Here is a 23868-nt window from a genome sequence, read left to right as displayed (position 1 = left end):
ACTTCCTCCCCTGATAAAAAGCACCAGGAGATCATTAATAATCACAAATGGTCATGACCGTTGTTTACGTCGCACCCTAAAGAGGCCTCATCCAGCAGCCCAGCACCACCCCGGGGCGCTGGTTCTGTGCTGGGGAAGAGCGCCACCTACTGCACCAGCAACACACCACTTCCTGCAGCGGCCCGAGTTTGTCCCGCGGAGGTTTCCCACCCACGCCCTGACCGAGCCCAGCCCTGTTTAGAATCATAGAATCACTGAAGGTCAGGGTTGGAAGAGACCTCAGGAGATCATCTAGTCCAACCCCTTGCTGGAAGCAGGACCAGTCCCCAATTCTTGCCCCAGATCCCTAAATGGCCCCCTCAGGGATTGAACTCACAACCCTGGGTTTAGCAGGCCAATGCTCAAACCACTGAGCTACCCCTCCCCCCATTGTTTAGCACATTGTGCCTGAGCAGATGACAGCGTGAAGGGAGTGGGCTCCTCTTTTCACCTGCCTCCCATTTATTTTTTCAATAAGTTCCCAGCAATTATCATGCTGTTGTCTCTCTTGTCTCGCTCAGCCACCACAATCCCCATCCTCTCCCTTGGCAGCTCCGCACTCTTACAGCCTGCAGAGCACATGCGGCCACTCTGTTATCTCTTCCTTTCTGATTGCCCTTGGCGTCCCTGCTGCAGTTCCCCTGACGATAATGGAGTTGACAGGGGTGAGCGGGTGGTGTTTTCCTGCTTTGCCTCATTTATGCCCTTCCCTGTGCTTTAACCCATCCTTCTTCTTTCTAGTCCCTTCCACTCTGCTTGCTTGGTGGGGGGATACTCTCAGCTCAGCAGGGGCGAATTCACTCTCGTAGTGCGTGTTACTGCTAAGGGGAATTGTGTGGCTCCTGCCAGAAGATAATACGTGGTCATCTGCCTCCCGTGTGTTGCTTACTCAGGGTCTACTTCATCAGCGGCAGAAGAGGGAGGTATTGTCCCTCTGTCATGCTTTAAATGGCCAATCCCATCCCTTATTCTTGAGAAGTGGTTGCAGCCAGCCATGATTTTACACAGGAAACCAGCACATGGTTATGGAGATAACACTAACCCTCCACAGGGAAAGCCCCACTGAGTATGGAGTCCCTTTAATGTGCAGTTATCCTCTGAAAAGTGGCTGTGGAAGAATGATCCCTCCTTACGCAGCAGATCTGCTCCCCCTGGGTATATCAAAGGCAGAGCTACTTGCTTTAGTGACAAAAATTAAGTGTTTACTACTTTTACTCCTATCAGCTCTTTAGACCCAACACAGCTCTGGGAGAGGGAGCTGGAGTCATGCATCATCAACAGGATTGTTTACGTTTCAGTTGCAGGGTCAAGTGTGCATCTTCGTTGCTTTCATATCCTGCCCTTAGTTATATCTTTACAACCCTATTGCCTTCAATGGGGTTGCAGAGGTATAACTGAAGGCATAATTTGAAAACAGTGAAATTACACAGGTGTGAGGACAAAATTTAGCCTGAAGGGTCATTATCACTACTGATGATGCATGAACCAAAAAGAACCCAGCTTGACACTCAGATCCCAGGACAGTAGATAGAAAAACATTTTTTTACTTGGAAACGTATAGGATTTGTTCTGGACTCACTGAGAGATGATAAATATGGATTCCTTTTTATGGTGATTTTTGAGCACAGAGATGTGCGCTAATGGTCAATTGGATATTTGCAAAATGATGCAACATTTAACAGATCAAAGTGCTGTGCTGTGCAAACACTAATTAATACACCCATAAACCAGCCATAGGTGGTACGTAAGTAATAATAACCCAAGTTTATTAATGGCGAAACAGGTACAGAAAGACTTGGACCTTAACTTTTCAAAGTGTCCAATAATTTTGGGTGCCCAGCTTGAGACATGTAGAGTGAAATCCTGGCCCCACTGAAGTCAATGGGAGTTTTGCCCTTGACTTCAATGGAGCCAAGATTTCCCCCCAAGAGTCTCACTTTCAGAGATGCTGAAAACCTACAATCCTAAAAAAAGTCAATGGGAACTTTTAGCCTTTGTTTGCCAGAAGCTGGAAGTGGACAACAGGGAATGGGTCACTTGATGATGGCCTGTTCTGTTCATTCCCTCTGGGGCACTTGGCATTGGCCACTGTCGGAAGACAGGATACTGCGCTGGATGGACCGTTGGTCTGAACCAGTCTGGCCGTTCTTATGTTAACTGCAGGTACACTAGTCCTCTGTAAACCAGGCCTAAAGTTTCTCAAGTTGGGCACTCAAAATGAGTGGATACATTTGAAAATATGAGTCTAAGTGACTTGCTCATGGTTACCCAGAAAGCCTGTAGCAGAGCTTGGAATAAAACCCAGAAGCTCCAGGGAAACAGAGCTTTGCTCAGACCTTTAGACCACTCAGCCTCTCTAGAAATCTAGGAAGTTGCTGATTGTTACTGTAAGGGTTTCACTGAATTTTGACAGGTTTCAGAGTAACAGCCGTGTTAGTCTGTATTCGCAAAAAGAAAAGGAGTACTTGTGGCACCTTAGAGACTAACCAATTTATTAGAGCATAAGCTTTCGTGAGCTACAGCTCACTTCCTCAGATGCATCTGAGGAAGTGAGCTGTAGCTCATGAAAGCTTATGCTCTAATAAATTGGTTAGTCTCTAAGGTGCCACAAGTACTCCTTTTCTTTTTACTGAATTCTGAATGTTGATAAGAAACAGGTGGGAATGTCAGTAGTTCATAGACCCTTGGAAAATGAGAACATCCTGCTTGTTATGCATTTGAATTCAGCCCACCATTTTCCCCCTCCATTAGGGAACTCTTATGTATTCTAGATTGCCTCTCCTAAAGATCTTGCATCCCGTGTAAATAGCCCTCTGCTCTGTAACAGGCTGAGTAATGGTGTAATCATCATTATAATAATGGTAGTGCCCAAAGGCCTCAGAGACCATCTCTTCTGGGATTTATTTTACTATCTCTTCTGGGATTAATCTGGTATCAGACCACAATGTGCTGGCCAGATTGCTCTTGTCTTAATAGGATGGTGTTCTTCGCTTCTTGTCCCAAACTGTTGAGGCCGGGCTGCATGTTGCTAAATATATGCCATATTACATCCCAGAGGTGGCTCCCTTTCTTTGAGGGGTGAACTAATCCCAATATGTAAAGCTTCTAAAGCCTGTTGGGATCCTTCTGAATAGAGGGTGGTGTACATAAGATTATTAACATTAGTGCAGGTATAATGGGATCTATGCTTGTCAGTGCCTGTAGAATTTATAAAGGAAACTCATAAGAGTTCATGGGAAAACAGATTCTGTGATGGGTTTCTATAGAGGCTCCACTTTAGTTCAGTGTTCATTAGCTTGCTCATTATGTTAGTGTCACCTAATTTACTAACCCTACTATAGATCATACGTTGTGCATGGGACGTATGTATATGTAGGGCATGTGTGGTTATATGGGTGTATGCCTATGTACAGCCTGGGTGTTTGAGTGTGTGTTAGGATGTGACAGCATTTGGTTATATATAGGCTGACAGTGTATTTTGGGTGTAGGTGTCAATTGATGGTCCCTTCTGGCCTTAAACTCTATGAATCTCTGTTTCCAGGTGAGCACGTCTGTTACATTAGGACTCTAACATTAACAGAGCTTAGTACTTACATGGTATTTTATATCTTCAGAGCACTTTACAAACATTAAGTCATGATCCTTGGGAGAGATTGTGCTGACCCCTCCTTAGCCTTCAGATTCCTCCAGCACTTGGCTTTTTTTGAACCCCAGTCTCGCTTTTTGAATCTGTCCTGCCTTGTTTCCAATCAGTCTGAGAACCCCTCTTTATCCATGGGTTTTATCCCACAGAATGACGCCCTCAGTGTCTGATACAAATCGATCCCCCACCTCCAGCTGGGAGATGTGGAAGGAATTGCCATCACTAAAACCAGTGAGTCCTTAACTTTTGAAATGGGGAGCAAGAGGGTGAGTTGGGGACTAACAAGGCCATGAAAGAACCACAGCCTGCTCCATTTGATTTTCCAGAATAATTCTTTGCCTGTCATTAAGACCTTGTCTACATTTGTTGCAGTGTGTAGGGTCCTTTCCCCACTGTCTTCCACTGCCAGAGCCTTTCCCTGCTGCCAGAGCCTTTCACTGCGGCGGGGCAAGGCTCCAGCAGCAGGGAGGCAGCCGGACACTAGACTGCTAAAAATAGCAGCATAGACAATGGAGGTGCTGTTTGGGGACGTGGAGAGCAATGTAGGGTATATACTCTAAGGTTCTGGCATGTCTTTACTCGTCTAAACAGTGCCTCGCTGTCTACACAGCTATTGATGCCTGTACTTTGGGGGAGTGCAGTGTAGGTACTCTGCAAGCTGCCATAAATGTAGACATTGTCTAAGAGTGTCTTCCCTTTCAGGGTCTCAAAGCACTTTGCAGCTGATCCTTATGGCCCTCCTGGGAGGTGAGTGAGGAGCGTTAGCCCCCCTACACACAGGGTGTGAGAGACTTAGTCAAGGTCACACAGCGAGTCAGTGTCAGAGTCCAGAATCAAACCCAGCTCCCCCGGAATCCCAACCCTCCACACTAGGCACATGATCACACAGTCTGCATATCAGGCTTCCGAACAGCCTTCTCTCGATTGCCATGTAGGTGAGATGTCAGGAAAGAAGTACCCAATAGAGACTCTTGCATCTGCTTGGCCAGCTGTTGGTAGCTTGACTGTGTTCTAGCACTGAAGCGGTGATTTACGACACTGATGCTGTTGCTTCAGTTGTCAAAAACAGGGACCCTAGCGCAATCTACTGCTGCCCATGCTATAAAAGGCCCATTTCTGTTCTGACGAGCATTTGGAAAGCCCCTTCGTAGCACAGGTTTCACCCATGTGGAACTGATTAACCACAAACTTCCAATATCCCACTGCTGTTACCTGGACCATGAGCAACTATCAGACCTAAGCAACTTTACTTGGAAAATGCGGGTGAAAATTAAATATCCAGTACCCTTCTCTGAATTGGTAGCTGGTAACCTCCTGTCTCTCCTGTTCAAACAAACATATACATCCCCTTACCACACAAAGAATGGGATTACTGTCTGTCTGTGCACAGTAAAGATCCTTCCCTGTTTGCTTGCTTGTATGTGGGCAGTGTTGTCTAGTGATTAGAGGAAAGTACAGAATCAGGCTTCCCAGATTCAATTCCCAGCATTGCCAGTGACTCTCATGTGACCAGTGGGCAAGTCACTTATCCTTTCTATGCCTCAATGTTCCCATCTATACAATGGGGGCAGTAAAACGCGCCTCACAGGGATAGCTGTCATCTTGATCATTTTAACAAATTCCTCTTACATGATGACCTGTCATTGGCCCCTAAAGTGATGCTGGGACATGTGAACTTCCCATGAGATGACCCCAGGAGAAAAGGGAAGATCTCACCACTCTTAAGAGAGATGGCAATCCCAGGGCAGCTGCTCAGCTTAAGGAACGTTTGCAGAACACTTGAGCTTGAGATGAAAGAAGCCGCATGTTATTCCCTGCATACAGAATAGGTAACTGCCCTATGGACAGTGGAGCTTCTACTGATTTTGCTTATGGCTCAGGTCCTATTTTACAGGAGCTATTGGCATCAGTGTTATCGTGGAAACCAGGGGGATGGTGGGCCCAAGCCCACCTATAGCTAAAGGCCCTCCCCCTTAGCTAGGCCACAAATAATGGCGGGGGACAGCAGATGAAAAAACAGGGGAGGGAGTGAGTTCAGAGGGTAATAATGAGGGACCCAGAGGGGGACACCAATCAGAGAACCCCAGACAGCGCCCACTGCTCTTCAGAGGCATCTAGGGAGTCAGCAGACACCACCCAGAGGAATTCTGCTCGGATGTGTAGCGGTACTAGGGACTGGAAATAGACCACGCAGTCACTGAGCGTCACCCCCCCTACACAATCCAGCTTCCGTCTCCTGGTATGATGGACGGCTGACTTGGCCAGCACCAGGAGGAGACTAATGAGGAGGTTTCGTGACTTTGTGGGGCCACGGATGGTGACATCAGTGTAGAGAGGCAGTGCCCTTTCTGATTTGGTACCGTTTTTTAAGATCCCAATGTGCTTTCCTCACCATCAACAGTGGAAAAATAGTCCCGCCCTGCTGTTGAGAGACATAGGGCGTGTCTGCTGTTATGAGGAAGTTACAGCATCAAGTTTTGGCAGAGCAGCTCAAGGAGCCAACACGATTTATCTACCGAAGCACACACCTTGCAAGGCCACTGATCCGTGTGCTTAGGTCTCCCATTCCAAAGCAGGCAAAACAGTCATATATCTTCAGCCAAGTCAATTTGTATAATCCAGATCATTTTTCGTTTATAAAAAGGGAATTGGAACAACTGGGTAGGGGCCTTGCTGGCTCCTCTTTGCATTTAGTCCCAGCTCCATGCCTTAGAGCCAAGCATGCCGTTGCAAATAAAGCAGGACTGTCCTCAGGCACTGCTACAGAGAAAGGGATTAGGGCTCCAAATCTCCCCATCACGCTTATTTCACTATGGTTACCCTGACTCACTGCTGTGTGCAGAGTATATTTAATCGTTGGAAAGTTCAATTCTCTAGTTGTCACAATGGCTTCCTGCTTGCACAGTCAGGGCTATTTAAATAGTTTTATTTCTTATGGATGTTGCCAAGATCTCGTTCCCTCCCCTTTCAGTCCCATCCTGGCACTTTTAAATCTACTATCAATATGGTGATCAACTTGTAAAGGAATGAATGAGGCATCTTGTAGGCCACCTGATGAATTTTTTAACTGGATAAGCGGGCATAGCAGCGCTGCTGTGTATGGAAATAAAGGCATGCTTTAAAGCAGAAGACTCTTTGCTATTGTAGACTAATTACATGGTCAGTTAACCAAGACGGAACTCATGCTGTTTCTTATAATATAAATGAGTCCATGTGCTTCCACATGTCTGGGGCTTCAAGCCTCAGCTGTGCCTAAGTTGTCCCAAAGCAATCAGCCATCAACCATGAGGAAACTTGGAGAATAAGAAGCTCAGCGAGAGTAGTGGAGGTACCATCAGGACCTAGGGTCTCCCTGCTTTCACAAGTTAAGTAAGACTAGCTCTGGTAGGCACTTGGATGAGAGACCTAAATAAATCCAGAGTGCAGCAGAAAGTGGTGTTGGCAACTCTAGCGTTAATTTGGCTAAGCATGTGTACCAGGGTATAATCCAGACTGCATAGCTGTGTCACTCCTGTAACCTGGGGTGCCCTTTACAATGCCTTGCTGCTGTAGCCTCCAGCCTGGACGGCTCACAAACAGTCTCCAGCATGTAAGTCACTCCCAGCTATGTCTGTGTGTGTGCTGCAGCCAGCCAGCCACACCTTGGTTCTTGCCAGCCTTGGTCATGCTGCAGGGTGACTCCAGCACCCCCCTAGATCCAGAGTTTTCCCCAGAAATGTATGTCCTGAACTGCCCAGCCGTCTCCTGGACAGGACAAATACACGGAGAAAATCCCTCAGGGTTCCATACCTTTACCTTGCAGACACGCTATTTAAAGGGGGCCCTGTTGCTAGCCCATTTAAAAAACGAGAGTTTCAGGTTGATGATGTCCTTTTAAACAGAAGAGACACAATAAACCGTGAGAAGACACCATAAAATAGTGTCTCCTGGGCAGCAATGGTGGGGCGCTAAACCTACAAGGAAATTAACTGTAAAGCAGTTACCTCTGAAATGAACCTCTTGCTGTTAGCTTGGAGGATTTCCCAGGAGGACTTCTGCTGTGCAGAACTGAGCGCCCCTCCATCACTGCCAGGAATCCAGGAGTTAAATTGTTGCACAACAAGAGTACTTGTGGCACCTTAGAGACTAACAAATTTATTTGGGCATAAGCTTTCATGGGCGAAAATCCACTTCATCAGATGCATGGAGTGAATTCCAACACCACTTTCTGTTGCATCTGATGAAGTGGGTTTTAGCCCATGAAAGCTTATGCCCAAATAAATTTGTTAGTCTCTAAGAGGCCACAAGGACTCCTCGTTATTTTTGCTGATACAGACTAACACGGCTACCACTCTGAAACCTCTCAACAAGAGTACTGGCTTTTTTTACACAAACAATGAGTTCTGTATTGCACAGAATTATGGGCCAAATTCTTAGTCACGGAACTGATCCCACCAGAGATGGAGATTGCTGATCCAAGAGCCCCATCCCTACTGCAGGGCTTTGTTCGCCTTTTCCACTGTCCCCTTTGGACTCGGTGTTCCCCTCAGTACTCAGCCTCCTTCTCCCCTTGGTTACTGGGGTTTATGCTCCCTCCCAGTGACACTGGAGGGTAGTCCAGTCCCATCCTCTGCCCTGAGTCTCATACAGAGGAGCAGCCATCTATTCTGGCCCTAAATCCCACTCCAGCCCAGGACTGCTTCCTACCCAGCTTGTTGGGCTCACAGGCTTCTTCCCTAGCCCCAGAGCTTAATTTGTGCCAGGGCTGCGCCCCGGCACCTCTAGGCTTGGCAGTTCATAGCCCCGGCGCCTCTGGGCTTGCTGCATCCATTATTAATGTAAACAAATTGATTGAGCCCCGGCACCTCCTTCATTACAAATTAAGCACGGCCTATTGCTGCTACTGGTTAGGTCTCCCCAAGCACAACACAGGCCACAGCTCCCAGCTTCTATCTAGGAAGGCGTCCCACTGGTCTTGCTTCAATGGGCCCCATCTGGATTCTTGGCCCAACTTCATCTGCACAGGGAGCTCTGCTAGTCCCATTCCAGCTGCTCTTCCCCAGGGCAACTGTCCTTCTACTCCTCTCTGTGGAGAATTAGGTCCTGATCTTTCTCAGGCTAAGAGAGAGGAATGGGGTGGAGGGGGGGAAGCCCCTTTTTATAGCAGGTGCTACTTCCAGCAGGCAGTCACATGACCCTCAATCACCTGACCCAGGAGCAGGTCAGAGCTGGGGCTTGAGGTTCACAGCCCACCGTGCCACACTAGCATTTTTAAAAGAGTTGGAGGAACTTTCCTGAGGGTTGGGAAGTGGCAAAAACAGTCCCCTGTATTAGAGAAAGAATGGGTCATGACAGACAAGCCAGGGAACTATAGATCCATGAGTTAACATCAGCTAGGCATAGTTATCAACCCATGAAGGCTATGAACAGGGACATTTGGAGTGGGGCAGAGGGAAGCGGCTTTTAACTTTTCGGAAATACATTGGAACAAGAGGATTTTCTTCTTTCTTTTTTTGATGAAGTAGAATGGGGGTGGAGGAGCGGGAGCATAAAATCCTGGCTAAAAATAGGGCAGGTTAGAATCTCTGCTTGGAAACAGTCTTGCAGGATGTGGTGGGAGAATGTCTCAAAAAGGCTGGTTTGGTTAACAGGCCACTGGGAAGATTAAAATCGTGTATTTAAAGTAATTCTCCTCCCACCCCCAACTAATAATACTTTAGAGCATTTTAGAGAGTTCTCAAATTGTGGAGCCCACCCCAGCAGGTCACAGAATGAAGCATGTTGAGAAGCAAGCAGTGCAGGACTGGGTTATTGGGAAGGAATCTGACTGTGCAAGAGGATCTCTCATTCCAGAATCTGCTTGTCTTACACAACAGCCCATAGAATGAAAAAGCTGGAGAACCAGCAGGTTAGACTGTTCAACTAGGAAGGATTTTTTAAATCTAGTTTGCTTTTTCCCTGTTGCTGCTGGTGGTTTGTTTCAATCAGCTGGGACAGTGGAACTCTACTAGTCAATTTCACTTTTGTTTCTAGTCTGTTTCTAGTCAGTTTCACTTTCTGGTTTTCCTGCAATAGCTCAGTGCTGTTTCAAGTATAATGCTTAAATCCAGAAAAACACAAAACCAAAAACTGTATTTCAATTAATTCTTTTAATTCACAATCACACTTCTAGTCAGACAGTTTTGTGAGCCACCTTTTTTACAAAAAGAAAAGGAGTACTTGTGGTACCTTAGAGACTAACCAATTTATTTGAGCATGAGCTTTCGTGAGCTACAGCTCACTTCATCGGATGCATACTGTGGAAAGTAGAGAAGACATTTTTATACACACAAACCATGAAAAAATGGGTGATTATCACTACAAAAGGTTGAATGCTGGAAATGGCCCACCTTGATTGTCATACACATTGTAAAGAGAGTGATCACTTTACATAAGCTATTACCAGCAGGAGAGTGGGGTGGGGGGAGAGAAAACTTTTTGTAGTGATAATCACCCATTTTTTCATGGTTTGTGTGTATAAAAACGTCTTCTGTACTTTCCACAGTATGCATCCGATGAAGTGAGCTGTAGCTCACGAAAGCTTATGCTCAAATAAATTGGTTAGTCTCTAAGGGGCCACAAGTACTCCTTTTCTTTTTGCAAATACAGACTAACACGGCTGTTACTCTGAAACTTTTTTTACACAAACCCAGAATGCTAGGCTTCCTCCTGCTGACAGTCTCTTTAACAGCAGCCAGTTTCAAATCAGTCACAGAAGGTCACATGTAACAGGCCTGCTAGGGTTTGCTGAGAACATTACAGCGAGGACAAACAAGGGAAAGTCAGTGGGTTTCGTGGGCTTACATTTTCAGTAAGCATTTAATAATAATTATTCATGTTAGCAAATAGGATTGTCTTGCTAATTATTACTAGAACTTACATGCCTGCTAACTTTTGATATCTATAAATAGGGACATCTGGGAGGAAAAACAGAGATGTGTTTTAACTTCCCTGAACCAGGAGGAAATTTTTAATTTTATGTTCAGTAAGGATTCCCTAAGCATAGAAAGGAGATGGATCACCCCCCTCCTATGCAGAACGGAGGTGCAGCTAGCTTCTCAGCAGCATCCTCACTGTCACCCAACTTCTGCAAGTGGGGAGGTCTCAGGCTGAGGCAGCAAGGGTTTTCATATCATCCACAGAGGCCCAGCCACAGCTGTGTCCAGGGAGAAGAGGATTCCAGTCAGAGCAATTACTTCTGGCTGCTTTGCACTGAGGTTTTCTCCTAATGGATAAAGGAAGCTCTCTGGTCCTTTTGGTGTTGATAAAAGCAGCAGGTCAGGCCTTTTACAATGGCTGGTCCAATATTACACCCATATGTAAGCCATGTTGTGTATATATTTAAAGCACTCTTTGTAATGTACTGGATCCCATTAGAAGAGAAAGGGATGTTTACAGCTGGAACTGGATTCCTGGATGTTTTAATAGCTGGGACCCTTGAGACAACATAGGGGGGAGTTGGAGACATATTTCTGACATGATCTCTGAAAATCCAATGCAGATGTTGGTTTCCAGGAAATTGAGAATGGTATCGTACTGTGGGGATATGCAGCTCTGGGTACAGAAAAAGAGATGCGGCTAGCTCTGTTTATTCACACCTAGCTTGTCTCATTATTTATTATTATTTATTTCTTATTAGGATAGGATCTAGAGGCCCCATTTGAGATTGAAACCTGATCATGCTGGGCACTGTACAAACACTTAATAACAGACAGCACATCCTTAACTGTGCCCCCATAGAGTTTCCAGCACTTTCCTTTCCCAAACTTCCCTCCTCCCACTGCCATGTGGTCTGTAGTGTGTGATGGTTGGGCCATTTGTGAAGTCTGTGTCCCTGGGTGGACAAGAAGAGGTTATGTATGTACTGTTAGGTGGCTTAGGTTTTCATTTCTTTGCCTTGGTGGTTCTGTGGTAGGTGTGTTGTGTGTAGACCAGCCTTAACTGATTCATACTGTGGCAATTTGTTTGAGTTCATCCCCCTTGCCCTGCAGTCTGATCCCCAGGATTTTGTCCAGTTTTAAAGGATACAGGGGCTGGGGCTGGAAAGACTGTTCCACAGCCAAACATTGGCTCTGTGAGAAAGTTTGATCTGGTATTGGGGAGTTTTCCTAAAGCTATCACAGGGCTGTCAGCCCCAAGCTGAGTTCAAAACTTAGGAGTCAGGCTCCAAAAAATCATGAGATTGGCTTAAAAATCGTGACATTAAACAAAAGGACTACTCTTGTGTTTGTCCTCTGGGATCTGAACCATCAGGGGACACTTGGGTCACAGTTTCAAGCCTTTCACACAACCAAGAGGGCTAGAAACTTGCTTATTTTAAACCATGAAAGCTGGGAGTCTCACATCATCACATGCCGCCAGGAGCTGGAGCTTCAAGAAAGCTACCAAATATTGTGAGAATTGTGAGACTATCATGAGAGTTGGCAGTAGTGCAAATAATATGCCCCAGTCCCAGAACAGCTTCCGTATGAGGAGAGATTTAAAAGGACTTTTCAGCTTGGAAAAGAGACGACTTAGGGGGAATATGACAGAGGTCTATACAATCATGACTGGTGTGGAGAAAGTAAATAGGGAAGTGTTATTTACTCCTTCTCACAACACAAGAACTAGGGGGCACCAAATGAAATGAATAGGCAGCAGGTTTAAAACAAACAAAAGGAAGTATTTCTTCACACAAGGCACAGTCAACCTGTGGAACTCCTTGCCAGAGGGTGTTGTGAAGGACAAGACTATTACGGGGTTCAAAAAAGAACTAGATAAGTTCATGGAGGATAGGTCCATCAATGGCTATTAGCCAGAATGGGCAGGGATGGTGTCCCTAGCCTTTGTTTGCCAGAAGCTGAGAATGGGCAACAGGGGATGGGTCACTTGATGATTACCTGTTCTGTTCATTCCCTCTGAACCACCTGGCATTGGCCACTGTCGGAAGACAGGATACTGGGCTAGATGGACCTTTGGTCTGACCCAGGACGGCCGGTCTTGTGTTCTTATGTTATGTTCTTATTATGTTCAGTCGAGCTCAATTTCCCTTCCTAGATTCCATCCTGTTGCTCCTAGATACACCCCTTTTAATTATGCTGAGTATTTCCTCTCTTTAGTGCTTACATCCCTCATATGTTTCAGGACTGTAATTCTCTCCCCTTCAGTTATCATATTGTTTCTCTTACTCTTTCTTCATAAGCCAACACTTCACGCCCTGATCATTTTCGTGAAACATTGTACTGGACAACATCAGCAGTGTAACAGTTTGCAAAAAAAAAGCAAGCATCATTCTGGGATGTATTAGCAGGAGTGTTATAAGCAAGACACAAGAAGTAATTTTTCCACTCTACTCCGCGCTGATTAGGCCTCAGCTGGAGTATTATGTTCAGTTCTGGGCACCACATTTCAGGAAAGATGTGGACAAATTGGAGAAACTCCAGAGAGGAGCAACAAAAATGATTAAAAGTCTAGAAAACATGACCTCTGAGGGAAGATTGAAAAAACTGGGTTTGTTTAGTCTGGAGAAGAAAAGATTGAGTGGGGACACGATAACAGTTTTCAAATACATAAAAGGTTGGTACAAGGAGGAGGAAGAAAAATTGTTCTTGTTAACCTCTGAGGACAGGACAAGAAGCAATGGGCTTAAATTGCAGCAAGGGTGGTTTAGGTTGGACATTAGGAAAAAGTTCCTAACTGTCAGAGTGGTTAAGCACCGGAATAAATTGGCTAGGGAGGTTGCGGAATCTCTGTCACTGGAGATTTTTAAGAGCAGGTTAGATACCTGTCAGGGATGGTCTAGATCAGTGGTTCGCAACCCACAGCTCGTGGGCCGCTTAAGGCCCAATCAGGACACCTCTGCGGTCCATGTGACATCCTCAGGGCCATACAGGTAGTATCGGATATGGCCCACAATGGTAACTCGGTTGAGAACCACTGATGAAGTGAGCTGTAGCTCACGAAAGCTCATGCTCAAATAAATTGGTTAGTCTCTAAGGTGCCACAAGTCCTCCTTTTCTTTTTGCGAATACAGACTAACACGGCTGTTACTCTGAAACCTGTCTAGATAATACTTAGTCCTGCCTTGGGTGCAGGCGATGGGACTAGATGACCCCTCAAGGTCCCTTCCAGTCCTATTCTACAATCTGCAGGAGACCGTGCCATGCACAAAGATAGTCCAGTGGTTAAGGTGTTAGCCTGATACTTCTGGGGCCTGGATTTGAGTCCCGGCTTCGCCACAGACTTCCTATGTGACCTTAGGCGAATCACTTAGGGGCAGCTCCTCAAAGGTTTTTGAGCACTTAACTCCCACTGATTTCAAAGGGTTTTAGGCACTGACATATCTTTGGGCATCTGGGTCTTAGTCTCCACTTTCCCACCTCACAAGAATGTGTGAGGATAAATACATTAATGACTGTATGCTCCAAAGATGGGGCTCAGATAAGTACCTAAGATGGGGAAGTGATAGATTTTTAGTTTTTCAGTTAATTCCCTGGGATCCTAATATCACCTCAGATTATTAAATCCAAATGAGCGTAAAAACAAAACCAGTTGACTTTCCATCATTCTTGATGTTTGTAGATTTCCCCCGCATCATTCATCTTAGAAAGCAATGCTGATCTGATTCCCTTTTAAGCCCCAATCCTGCAATCAGATCCATGTGAGCACTGCGGTTCTCTCACACAAATCCAGTGGTACCTTCAGTTTCTGGTTATCATGCCCTAATATAACAACCGCCATTTCGAGCATCACCAGGAATTGAATCTGGTGCCTCCAGACCTAAAGCATGAACCTCTCCAACCTGAGCTGTCAAACTAAAGCCCCTCGGTAGGAATTGTCACGGAATCATAATCTCTGTGGATCAGACACTGGGGGAGATGTACAACACACGGACAATGAGACTGGCACAAGGCTGGCCGATTTTGGGTTCCCAACAACAAATGTTTAAGGTAAAAAAATCAAAAGGAGAGCAAACCCTGTGTTCCTTGATTTTTTTTACAAATTAACAAAATAATCATTTGATTCATACTAAAGCCATTTTTATTTGTTACTTCAAGTAAAGTTTGAGCTGCAAATACTGCACAAAATCACCAGTGTCCTTTGGAGAGTCTCTTACAGGAAAAATAATCTTGTACATCTCCAAGTTTCCCTGAATGTAACTCAACGCTGACATGGGGTATTCATTAGGCTGCCTCTCTCTTGGACACACTCCGCATATTGATAGCTCATCCCATCCAAAAGGCAAACAAGCCACAGGTTTAGGTCCTCTCCATCTCCCTGGTGCATTGGCTCCATAACAGCGAGACTTAGTGGCTCCATGTTAGCAGCACAAAGATCTTCGTATGGGGCTAAACAAATAAACTGCTGGCTTTCAGCAATGGTGTGTTGTGAGCTCAATGGCTCCTGATGGTGGGCTATTCAGTGACTAGCTCTGTGTTTTGAACTACTAAGTTAAGCTCTAATAGCAGGGGGGCTGTAGGTCAGGATAGAGGTGCATTGGCAGGGCTGTGTGTGAGGGGAGGGCCCCAGCCGAAATAGCAGGGGAGGTTGTGGGTCAGGTTCCAGGTTCATGAGCACATTTTAAAGGAAAAATCTCAGACTCCCCCCATGTTTGTGAGTCATAAAATCCTAGACAGTGGAGAGTGAAAAACCTCTGTGGGCTTGATCCTGTACTCACCGAAGTCAACGGCAAAGCTCCCATTGACTTGAATGGTGCAGAATCAGGGCCCATGTCCCCTTTTATTATTTACTAGTCCTCACAGGTGTGTGCAGTTCCTCCCAATTTGATACTGTCAGTGAATGTCACTAATTCAACATGCTAATTACCCACGTCTTCAAGACCATCTTTGTAACAATGCAATTTAAAAGGCTCTACGTTGTCAAGTCTTTCTTGTCCTTATAAATTTGATGCTCTTTCCTAATTTCCTGGGATTTAAAAATAAAAACCAGGATTTTGACAGATTACAAATAATAGCATCAGTGCTTCATCTAGGCGGGAATGGAGAAACCACAGATGCAGATGCCATAGCAAACCAGAAAGTGCACTGCACAGAGCTTAGAATGAACAGATTCTAGCTAAAATATAGAAGTAAACCTCAGCATTGGCATTAGCCACATGTTGTCATTTCCAGTGTGTGTGGGGGGTGGAATAGAAATTTGATCTACCATATGCTCAAAGAGTGCCCTTTTATGGAGTAGGAACAGGCAGCGAAAATAACACACACACACTCCAAACCTTCCTCACAAAACTGGAACTGAAACATTTTAGAGGTATGTGGTGTACTTCCCCACCTGCCTCTCCCAATCTCATTGTTTTTCAGTCACTTTTAATTAACCATGTTTATTACTGCGGTGCCTAAGGGCCAGCCAAGAATGGGGCCCCATTGTGCTAGGTACTGTGCAAACACAGAGTCCATGTGAGACACTCTGTGTCCCAAAAAGTTTATACTGTAAATAGAGAAGACAGACACAGGGTCAGGGAAGAGGTAGAACACGCATTCTTGTGGCTTGCTGAACTTCTGGGTTCTGGACAGGATGAAAAGCAAAGATACCACAATAGAAGCTTGCACCCTACCTTGCTCAAAAGAGCTTATTATTAGGGTTGTCGATTAATCGCAGTTAACTCACACAATTAACTCAAAAAAATTAATTGCAATTTAAAAAATTAATCGCGATTAATCTCAGTTTTAATTGCATTGTTAAACAATAGAATACCAATTGAAATTTATTAAATATTTTGGATGTTTTTCTACATTTTCATATACATTGTATTCCGTGTTGTAATTGAAATCAAAGTGTATTTTTTTATTACAAATATTTGCACTGTAAAAATGATAAACAAAAGAAATAGCGAAAACAATGAGGAGACCTTGTGGCACCTTAGAGACTAACAAATTTATTTGGGCATAAGCTTTTGTGGGCTAGAACCCTCTTCATCAGATTCATGGAGTGGAAAATACAGGAGGAGGTATAAATACATGACAAGATGGGAGTTGCCTTATCAAGTGTGAGGTCAGTCTAATGAGACAATTCAATTAACAGTAGGATACCAAGGGAGGAAAAATAACTTTTGTAGTAGTAATGAGAGTGGCCCATTTCAAACAGTTGACAAGAAGGTGTGAGTAACAGTAGAGGGAAATTAGTATGGGGGAAATTAGGTTTAGGTTTTGTAATGACCCAACCACTCCCAGTCTTTATTCAGGCCTAATTTGATGGTGTCCAGTTTGCAAATTAATTCCAGTTCTGCAGTTTCACATTGGAGTCTGTTTTTGAAGTTCTTTTGTTGAAGAATTGCCACTTTTAGGTCTGTTATTGAGTGACCAGGAAGATTGAAGCATTCTCCTACTGGTTTTTGAATGTTATAATTCCTGATATCAGATTTGTGTCCATTTATTCTTTTGCGTAGAGACTGTCCAGTTTGGCCAATGTACATGGCAGCGTGGCATTGCTGGCACATGATGGCATTTGAAATGGGCCACTCTCATTACCACTACAAAAGTTATTTTTTCTCCCTTGGTATCTTACTGTTAATTGAATTGTCTCGTTAGACTGACCTTACACTTGGTAAGGCAACTCTCATCTTTTCATGTATTTATACCTGCTCCTGTATTTTCCACTCCATGAATCTGATGAAGTGGATTCTAGTCCACAAAAGCTTATGCCCAAATAAATTTGTTAGTCTCTAAGGTGCCACAAGGACTCCTCGTTGTTTTTGCTGTTATAAACTAACACGGCTACAACTCTAAAAGAAATAGTATTTTTCAGTTCATCTCATACAAGTACTGTACTGCAATCTCTTTGTCGTGAAAGTGCAATTTACAAATGTAGATGTTTTTGTTACATAATTTCACTCAAAAACAAAACAATGTAAAACTTCAGAGCCTACAAGTCCACTCAGTCCTACTTCTTGTTCAGCCAATTGCTAAGACAAACAAGTTTGTTTACATTTACAGGAGATAATGCTGCCCTCTTCTTATTTACAATGTCACCAGAAAATGAGAACAGGCTTTTGCATGGCACTTTTGTAGCCGGCATTGCAAGATATTTACATGCCAGATATGCTAAACAATCCTATGGCCCTTCATGCTTCAGCCACCATTCCAGAGGACATGCTTCCATGCTGATGACACTCATAAAAAAAATAATGCATTAATTAAATTTGTGACTGAACTCCTTGGGGGAGAATTGTATGTCTCCTGCTCTGTGTTTTACCCGCATTCTGCCATATATTTCATGTTCTAGCAATCTCGGATGATGACCCAGCACATGTTCGTTTTAAGAACACTTTCACTGTAGATTTCACAAAATGCAAAGAAGGTACCAATGTGAGATTTCTAACCAACCCAAGGTTTAAGAATCTGAAGTGCCTTCCAAAATCTGAGAGGGACGGGGTGTGGAGCATGCTTTCAGAAGTCTTAAAAGAGCAACACTTTGATATGGAAACTACAGAACCCGAACCACCAAAAAAGAAAATCAGCCTTCTGCTGGTGGGATCTGACTCAGATGATGAAAATGATCATGCATTGGTCTGCACTGCTTTGGATTGTTTTTGAGCAGAACCGGACATCAGCATGGATGCATGTCCCCTGGAATGGTGGTTGAAGCATGAAGGGACATATGAATCTTTAGCACATCTAGCACGTAAATATCCTGCAACACCGGCTACAAAAGTGCCATGCGAACACCTGTTCTCACTTTCAGGTGACATCGTAAACAAGAAGTGGGGCTGCACTATCTCCTGAAAATGAAAACAAACTTGTTTGTCTTAGCGATTGGCTGAATAAGAAGTAGGACTGAGTGGACTTGCAGGCTCTGAAGTTTTCCATTGTTTTATTTTTGAATGGAGTTTTTTATACATAATTCTACATTTGTAAGTTCAACTTTCATGATAAAGCGATTGCATGACAGTACTTGTATTAGGTGAATTGAAAATACTATTTGTTTTGTTTTTTTACAGTGCAAATACTTGTAATCAAAAATAAATATAAAGTGAGCACTGTACACTTTGTATTCTGTGTTGTCATTAAAATCAATATATGTGAAAATGTAGAAAACATCCAAAAATATTTTAAAAAATGGTATCCTATTATTAAGAGTGCAATTAATCAAGTGATTAATCGTGATTAATTTTTTTAATCGCTTGGCAGCCCTACTTATCTAAATCTACTGTAAGAGCAACCATCTTCAGCTCTTTCAATCTGTCCCCACTCATCCATCCTGAAGCCTCCAGATCTTGGTTTGGTTCATCAGTTCTGTTTGATCTGGCAATCCCTGCTGGAGAATATGGAACCCAATCAACACTGTTTTACAGTCACTTTTATTACCATGACTCTCCTTGAATCCTGATGAAATTAATAATAATTAAGGGTGATTTGGGACTATCCCGATGGCTTTGTGGGGCGGAGGCAGGAGCTGTCTGTTTGGGAGGCACACAGATGGTGATGGGCACAGTATGAGAAAATAGGTAAATCGATCACCACCCTTATTGAAAGGTCCTGTGGAAGGGGATGGACACTTATAACCTTTCGGCAGGGTTTTGGAATCTCCTGATGAATTTAACAGAAAATACTACTCCTTCTGTGGAATCTCACAGGACGGCTCCAAAAGGTGGGAATCATCTGTTCTATAGCATTTTAGAGTAAAGTCAACAAAATCCAGTTACATTTCTTTAGAACTCTCTTGGTTCCATGCCTGTCAAACCGCATAGGACTTTTCCATGGGGAAAATGCAGTTTGGTTTAAACTGCTAAAACAGCAGTCTCTTTCCCTTCCCTAGTTCACTCAATCTCTCCTATCTCCACCCACCTCTTCCCCTCTCTAAAGCAGGGACTTGTCTTCTGACCAGCCAGAAGCCCATGCATTGGTGATGAGCTGGGGGCTTTCAGATCTCTAGTGCCCCCACCTTAAGTAGACGCCCCAGCAGCCTGTCCCCGACTGTCCCCTGAAATGATCCCCCACCCAGAGCTGCCACATGTTATTTCTGCCTTGGATCTTTGCTGCATAGTGCTGATAGGGAATGTGGGAAGTCGCTGACCTGCACTGGGAACTGGTCTTGCCTGGCCTATGTGTGGGTGGATTCCCACTTTCCAGGTGGTCTCTGGGATGCACGCTGGGTTTGCAGGCCTGCAGAATAGGACCACAAGAGAGGAACCTGCAGCACGAATGGCCCCATTGTCTGCGGAGGGTGGGAGGTAGGGGTCAAGTTTCAGATGTCCTGAACAGCATGTATTGTTTTGCAGCCAGTCTCGGTCAAGTACAAACGGCTGTGTTTAGTGTCAGGGATTTTGCTGCTTGATCTGGGCGTGAGCAATGGGCCCACTGGAACCATGCTCAGCAGGTACCCTGACGTTCAGTGCTGTGCAGTTTAAGGGGCCTGAAAGTGAACAAAAGGTGCTTTGAAATTGCTCGTGTGTGGCTTTCATTCCAAAGAAGTTTTGCATCAGTGGATGGAGAGGTGTGAGCAGCGGAGACAGGGTTAGGTCCCAGAATGGTGCTTGCACGTTGTATCCTGCTTTCTTTCACTCTTCTCTAGCTCTCCGTTTCCCCGCTCTCTCTCTCCCATTCTGATTCTCTCCCTCCTTTGATTATCTGCCATCTGTTACTATTTTCACTGAGACGCTCCTCTCTTCCTTTTGCAGAGGTTGTCTCGGTTCTGATGCTTTCCAGTCATGCATTAGGCAACATGACTAATATCTGCCACGTGTGATTCACTGATCCTCTCCCCACCAGGCCAGGCGCATGATGACTAAACTGCTGGACGGGCCACCATCTTCTCTCCCTTATAGGAGGTTCCAATTCCCCATCCCACCTTGTGTTTATTTGTACTGGTCTCCAGATGTCGGAAGAACCAGCTTAAGAAGTTGTCCTTATTCCCAGTGACCCATTCCTCTGTAGAACAGAAAAGCTGGGAGAGCCTAAAATGACCCAACATGACTATATAGAGAAGGGGTGGCCAAACTTACGGACCGTCCGAAACGCATACGACAATCTTAGATGTTTGAGAATCAGGGCGCACCTGCTGGGGCTCGGGGCTTCACCCTGTGGGAGGTACCTGCCGAGGCTCAGGACTTTAGCCCCGCTCTTGCTAAAGTCCCGAGCCACAGCAGGCATGCCCTGTGTGGCTGAAGCCCCAAGCCTCCCCTCCCTCCTGGGAAGAAGCTGGAGGTGACATAGGGGGGCACATGAGATCACGAGCCACCTCCCTACCCCCCGATTTTTGCCAGGGTTTGCTGGACCCGCTCTGACACATGATGCTGCCAGGCCCCCTCCCTGCACAGCAGCTGCTGGAGCAGTGAAGCTGGGAGCTGTGGCCATGGGGAGAGGCACCAGCAAACAGCTGGGAGCTGCAGGGAGAGCCGAGACTTTTGCTGCTGCCTCTCCCGTGGAGCTAAAGCAGCAGCCCCCTTGCAGCTCCCAGCTGTTTGCTGCTGCCTCTCCATGCAGAACTAACACCTGGGAGCTGCAGGGAGAGGCCTCTGAGGGCAAGAGGGGATGTGTGTGCCTGAGGGTGTGTGACTCAAGCTGTTGGGGGGGGCAACCTTTAAATTGTGCCCCCCACTCTCAGCAGGCACCAGTTGCCTCTGGCAGAAGCTCCTAGCCTCACCACCCCGCCGCAGGGCAGAAGCCCCGAGCTTCCTCCCCCACCAGTCTGGTAGGTGGAGAATGGGGGGAGCATGGGGGGCATCTTAACTGTAAAAGAGCTGCATGTGTCTCACAAGCCGCAGTTTGGCCATCCCAGATCTAGAGCAAGGACCTCTGAACTGCTCAGCTGAAGGGCATGGGCAGTGCATGAACCTCTGGCTGGGGGAGGCTAGCCCCTCAGCCCCACCCCTTCTGCCCAAGGCCCCGCCCCTTCCACGCGCCCCGGAACCCACAGGCCCCCCACCATGGCTGCCGGCCCCCCCCTCCAGGCTGGCTAGTGCCCGCAAGCCCTCCAGCCCCAGAGCGCGGGGAGGGAGAGCGGGGGGCACCGCTGCAGCCTCCCCAGCCCCAGGAAGGTGGGCGGCGTGACCCCAGCCTCTGGAGCCCAGCGGTGCCGCCGAAGCGGGGCCCTGGGGGTGGAGTGTGGGTGGGGCCACGCCCGGCTGTTTGGGGAGGCTGAAGGGGCTGCATTGGTGACTTGTGGGAAGCCTGCTTGCTCTCTACATCCACTCTCATATACAGGTGCTGCCCGTGGGCACTCCAGGGCTCAGGATTTTCGCTCCTCTCTCCAGACACATACATACAAACCCGTAGATGCACACAGGCACGCTCCCAATTAGGGAGGTACACACACAAAGGCACGGACACAAACACCCCTGAGGACACAAGAACATCCCCACGTGATGCTGGGCAGCTGAGGGTCTGGATAACTAACACAGTGACACATAGAGAAGTCCATTCCTGACCCCTCCCAGGCCTGGCCCCTTGCCCACTCAAGCTGCCCCCATACCTGCCACTGTGTCACAAACCCAGCTGGAGCATTGCTGGAAATTCCCCGGGAAATGACCCATTTCCTGCTCGCTCCTACAGCACAATAACCCCGCGCTAGCTGTCTCTTTCCACGTAGCGCTGATTGTTTCTCGTTAATGGCAGGCTTTGCCAGACAAAGGGCCCCCAAGTAGTTTTCCTCCTGTGACAGTTATCGCACATCCTGAGGGCTCTTCCGAGGTTCATCACCATGCTGGCTGGCCCCTCTGGGAAGCACCCTTCACAGCCTGAGATGCATTGAGTGTCCAGGAGAGGGGGCTTTCTTCCCCTATGGTCTCTTGCCCGCCCTTGTCATAATGTCACCCACAGCCTCTGACGCTCTTCCTGTGCGCCAGGGCTGCACCTTCTCCCCTGCTAGAAGGCAAGGCCATGAGCAGGGCACCGGGAGAACTCTGAAGAGACACTGGAGAAGGAGAGGTTTCAGAGTAACAGCCATGTTAGTCTGTATTCGCAAAAAGAAAAGGAGGACTTGTGGCACCTTAGAGACTAACCAATTTATTAGAGCATAAGCTTTCGTGAGCTGCTTATGCTCTAATAAATTGGTTAGTCTCTAAGGTGCCACAAGTCCTCCTTTTCTTTTTGGAGAAGGAGAGTGGAAGTTACAAGATTTTGCCAGTAAGGGCCGCAGCCTTGAGCTGCACCAACCCCTAGCCCTTGGAATCAGGTTCCGCTACGCCAGCAACAGGCCCAGAATCATAGACGTGAGAGAACGAAGACCCATTTGGTCACGTTGGCTGCCTGTCCAGTCTAGTCTTCAGTGCCTCAAACAGCGGGACTTTCGCCCCTTCCTTGGCAGCCTCGTCCCCTGTCTACCACAGGGGTTCGCAAACCTTTCCACCAGGTGGGCCACATCTTAATAGAGAGATTCCCTCCTGGGCAGCCCCCTTTCCATTCACAATTATGAGGACACTTCACCTCCCATTCATGATCCTGGAAACCACCTCTCCTTCCACTCTCAATCGCCCAGCATTCCTGTGGCAACGGCAGCAAACTCTGATGGGAAAGTAACATTTTTAGCTTTCTGTACTATGACGTAGTAGCTGGAAACAAGCAGGAGGAACCAGCATCGGGGGACCAGCCAGCTTTCTACAGGCCATCAGCAAATGCTCTGAGGCCCACGGTTTGGGATCCACTGGCTTAATAGATCTCACTGCTAGAAACATTCCCTGCCACCCAGGTGAGATTTTACTGTGGTTAATTCAGTTCTCGCACTCTTGGACTATCCAGAACACTTGCTCTCACTTCATGTCCATGATCTTGTTCTCCTAGGTGGTTAGCGCCATCCCCCTTTGTGTTCATTTGGCCAAGCCAAAAGGATTTAATTCTTCAGTCTTCCCATGTAAATCCCCTGCCCAGTGGCCAAATCCACATGCAGCCATGGTGCTGGCCCAACAGTATCTGTGGGATGTCAGATGGGGAACTGAGGCACTGGGAGATTAAGTAACATGCTCATAGTCACACAGCGAGTCTGTGGCAGGGCAGGGAATTGAACCCAGATTGCCAGAGTTCCAGGGCCTGAAGCACAAGCCCACCCTTCTCTGTCCTCACCCTCGTAGCCAGCCACCGGGTTGGACAGTGCTTTCCAAACCCACCGTTAGACGTGGCCTCAGCCCCAAAGAGCTTCCGATCTCCTTTCAATGGAAGAAAGGTGATCTACAGCAGGGGGAGCTGTGGTCGATCTGCCGTAACCAATGGCTGGCATCGAGGAGTGGGTTTTCAGGA

At 46.3% G+C, this 23868-nt stretch overlaps 1 protein-coding gene across 1 annotated transcript in view; it reads left to right on the top strand.

Annotated features, from left to right (window-relative positions):
* LOC311516482 (1-phosphatidylinositol 4,5-bisphosphate phosphodiesterase gamma-1-like) overlaps nucleotides 1-23868 on the top strand; it is a 78909-nt gene that overhangs the window by 2083 nt on the left and 52958 nt on the right. The window lies entirely within an intron of this gene.

This window comes from Lepidochelys olivacea, assembly GCF_965140295.1.
Source record: "Lepidochelys olivacea isolate rLepOli2 genome assembly, chromosome: 2".
Taxonomy (NCBI): Eukaryota; Metazoa; Chordata; order Testudines; family Cheloniidae; genus Lepidochelys; species Lepidochelys olivacea.
The sequence above is the reverse complement of the archived record's forward strand: the minus strand, read 5'-3'. Positions and strand labels throughout refer to the sequence as shown.